Here is a 4,119-nt window from a genome sequence, read left to right as displayed (position 1 = left end):
AAGGAAGCCTGCTGCTTCCCTTGCTGCCCACCTCACACCTCAGCGCAGCCACGGCAGGAGCTGCCCCTGCTCCGCCGTTACTTCAACTGCAGTCTGCAGGTGGTGCAATTGCCTCGAGAAACGTGTTTGGGCGATATTTCTCCGTGGGCTAACGACGTTCACAGAAACTTTCAAAGATAACTGCTGTTTTGGTTGCAGAATCGGTAAGAGGACTACCCGAGTCTGTATTTCATTCTAAGCGTCTCCAAACCTCTTGATAAGAGGGGTGAATTCCCAGTTCATGGCTCTGCAAACGGAGCCATCGTTCCTAGAGACAGTGATGCAATTACTGGTGTTTTCCTTTATCTCATCTATATTTTAATTACTGATGTCAGACCCTGCAGCTAGACTTAGTAGTCAGTACAGACACATCATCTTGTAGATAACAATCAAGTCAATTCACCCAGAGGGATGCAAGGAAAATCTGTGTAGAGATTCATGCAGTGTGTTACACAAGCAGCAAAAAGAGGCAAGACTAGCTGAAGGGCAAAAAAACCCCTACTTGTTACACAATGCTCTTTCCAAACCTCCTAATCTCTTTGTTTTAACTTGCTGCTATATGAAATCAAGTCAGTAAATCCATTTATTTCATTGCTTTGGTACTTTATAGCTCCTTCTGCAGGGTACCAGGACCTTTTGGACCTCTTGCTGTATTCTACTACATATAGCTCCATAGCCAAAATGTCAACAGCTATAGACTTGCAGGAAAATGACATTATAAGCAGTCTATGTTATTAATGGCTACAGCAGAGTTGTCTTTCGATAGGTGAGCTGTTGTTTGGGTATCTCATGAGACATTGCTAACTATCCCAAAGTAAAAGCCTCCTCCCTGACACTTAGAAGTCCATGAGACTTTTGATGTTGACTTCGTTAACAGTAGGATGAAGCCTGAATGTTGCCTACGTATGGTATGAGGCTGACATTTTACTAAATCACTGTGGCTATGAGTGAGTCAATCGGCTGTTTGGTGCATCATCTCCTCTCTCTCTATAAGGTAATTCAGGTAAACGTCATCCCAGGTGCAAGCCAAGGAAATTCCTGAGACAGAAGAGTAAGAATTTCATGGAGTGCAGTTTTTGTACCAGTCTTTTCCTATAAGCATTGCTCTTTGAGAAAATGTACTCCTCAGTGCTTGTAAAAAGACTAGAATCTGTGCCACTGAAGAAGTGCATGTGTTTATTGAAATGAAAACACGTGATTTACAAATCCTGGAAAATGTGGTAGCAAAATACCGTATGGAGTTCAACCAAGTGAAGCGATTATTGCAGCCTCAAAAGCTGCCTGTTCTTGTAATGCAAGTCACCAAATCACATCACAGTAACAGCACTCTCCTGTATATAATGAGGTCTGCAGTGTGATGGGAAATGCTCTGCTAGCACCATTCAGCTACTTGGGATGGTAGGTCCTTCCCGAGCTGGACGTCCCAGTGATGGCTTGGGGATTTAGTCTCCTCACCATGTGGACACGACAGCAAAGACACCTTCAGAGTCTGAGGATTTATCAGTTCATGGACAGATTACAGGATGCTCAGTTGCTGGACTTTGTAAGTTGCTCTCACAGCAGAAGAGATGGTAGAATTGTTCTTAGTCATAGTCATTAATAAAAATTTAGCTGTGATTGCTTTGGTAGTGTTGTAAATTTGCATAATTAGTCCATTATTACTCATATAGGAAATATAACTAGTGTGCAGCAATTACCTCTAACATTTAGTTTAACGGCAAGCTAGAGAAATAGCACAGAAAAGAGTTCTTGTTTCATGTTCATATGGAACTGGCTTTCAAGGATAGAATGATCTATAAAACCCAAATTGTGTCTCAGCTGTATGTATCTCTTCTCTCTCCTGATGTGAGGTGAGAATTGCTGATTCCCTGGGAAACAGTATGTTTTGAGATAAACAAACAGATTCAAAACCTCAGCTATAACTAGAAAGTTTACTACATGTAATCTTTGGATTCATTTTCACTTGACCCTAATATTTTAGATGGCATTGACCTTATTTGCCTATACATCTGGTGTAGTCTTACCATGTTAATTACCTTTCTCAGTGTAACCATTTAGAGATATATACCGGCCTTTTGCAAACACTGGTTTATACACCCTCATAATGGTTCACTTTTTGGTTGCCTTTCTTTCGTCACTTGACACACATACTCATTAACTAGTGCAGTGAAACTGTCAACTCAGGTAAACATTTTTGTTTGCTTTGTAAGGATAAGAATACTGAAGTGTTATACAAGCCAAGAATATCAGAAATGGCTTGAGATTTTTGAGTGGATAGCTGAGTCTGTTAATGTCCAAAATAAGACACCTAAAGAGACCTGATTTTCCAAAACAAGTGAGATACTTCCTGAAAGTCAAGGACTTCTAAAGAGTCTGTAACAAGACATCTAAAAACTGGGTCTCTCACGCTCCTTCTGGAAATCCTGACAAGTGTGCTTTGTCTGAGTCGAGTAAAGGCAGGAAAAAATGAGCAACTGACTCTTCCTTTCAACTGTCCTGTGATGCCTCCTTTGCCTTCTCATTAGATTTCTCAATGGCTTTTGTCTAGCCTACCCTTTTTGCACCTTGTAATTGCTTACCAAGATACATCATCATCTTTCTGCTGGTTTGTCATTAACATTCCTATTCTGTGCTGCCTCCTCCCAGGAGCAGACCAGTCAATACATTGGCATGATAATGCTGTTGCACCAATTACCTATTTATTTTCTCATATTTCCTCTCTTTATCTTTCTGCTATTTCATGTTACACTTGTACAAAAAAACTCTTTGATGCAGGAACCATTATTTTTGATAGTGCAGCATATAGAATAATGACATCTACGATTATAAATGAGGTTCCTTGGGATTCCTACAGTACTACTACTGCCAAAGAATTAAAGGATTTGTTTGTCATCTGTGTTGATTTTTCAATCTAAAGTCAGATAAGTACATTGTGAAAGACAGCTCAAGAACCTTATGCTTGAATGTATTAGGATGGGGTTGCTGCTGAAATTTAGATCCAGTTTTCTGAGTCAGAACTATCAAATCTGTGTATTTCGTAGGACTAAAGCAACTCAACTTACTCCAGAGGAGAAAACTTAGCAAATTTTCCCTATACTAAGTTTCTACAGCTTTTTGCCTGAGAATGCTCTCAAATGTCAGAACTGCAAGAGTACTCTGTGCATGAGGCTACAGAGTTGCTTCTGTGAGATTTAGAGTAAAGAATTTTCCATGTACTGTACACAACTCTCATCCTTACATTAGGCTGGAGGATGAAGAAGCTATCTGTGTCTAGAACATGTTTAATCACAGTAACTAACCACATAAAATGTGGCTTTTCTCACAGAGGCATTTAATATTTATGGAATTGTCATCTTGTTTTGCTTTGTAGCAAACAAAGTAAAAAAGATTAATACACTCCCAAGTGCTTCAGTTTCTGGGCCCAGCTGGAAAGCCATCCCTCCCTATGTTTTTCACAACTACTGCCCATGCTCAGTTCTTTACTTTGCAGAACCTGTCCTTCCTTAGAGCCTGCTTTTATATCCAACACATTCTGTAGCTTTTTTGTTACTATTTAATGAAAGTCTCGAGTGAGCAAAACATAGTCATAAACCCCTCAGGAATTCAGCTTTATTGAGTAATTTTCTCAGTCTTGGCAGCTATACAGCACACGTTAATTAGTCCTTACAACAACCACTTTCCAGAGTAGAGACAATGTATATTGTCCTCACCAAGAAGCAGAGAAGTTCAGTCTTGTTTAAATCAGACATGGTAGCTTCTGGTCTTGTTCTCGTAAGTGTTACCAATGAAGCATGTCCATGTGAGTGACTCAAGTGCCTGTTTGATCTTTTTTTGCAAAGAAAATTACTTTGGAAAGGATTATGACCCTGAGTGCTCATGATTTTGTGAGTGTATCGACCTGGACCAGCGCGTTCAGTGAGACAACCCACGCTACAAGTGCTGGGCACTGAAGCATGTCATCAGCGTATGTGCTGATGTCACTGCGGTGTGAAAATGTGCAACAGCTTCGCTTGTTTCCATTGAGTCCTCATTCAGGTCCAAATTCAGCACAGAAAAGTGAGCCTCTCTTATTTTAAGCAT

The sequence above is a fragment of the Colius striatus genome, chromosome 3 (genome assembly GCF_028858725.1).
Source record: "Colius striatus isolate bColStr4 chromosome 3, bColStr4.1.hap1, whole genome shotgun sequence".
Classification (NCBI taxonomy): domain Eukaryota; kingdom Metazoa; phylum Chordata; class Aves; order Coliiformes; family Coliidae; genus Colius; species Colius striatus.
This window is presented reverse-complemented; position numbering follows the sequence as displayed.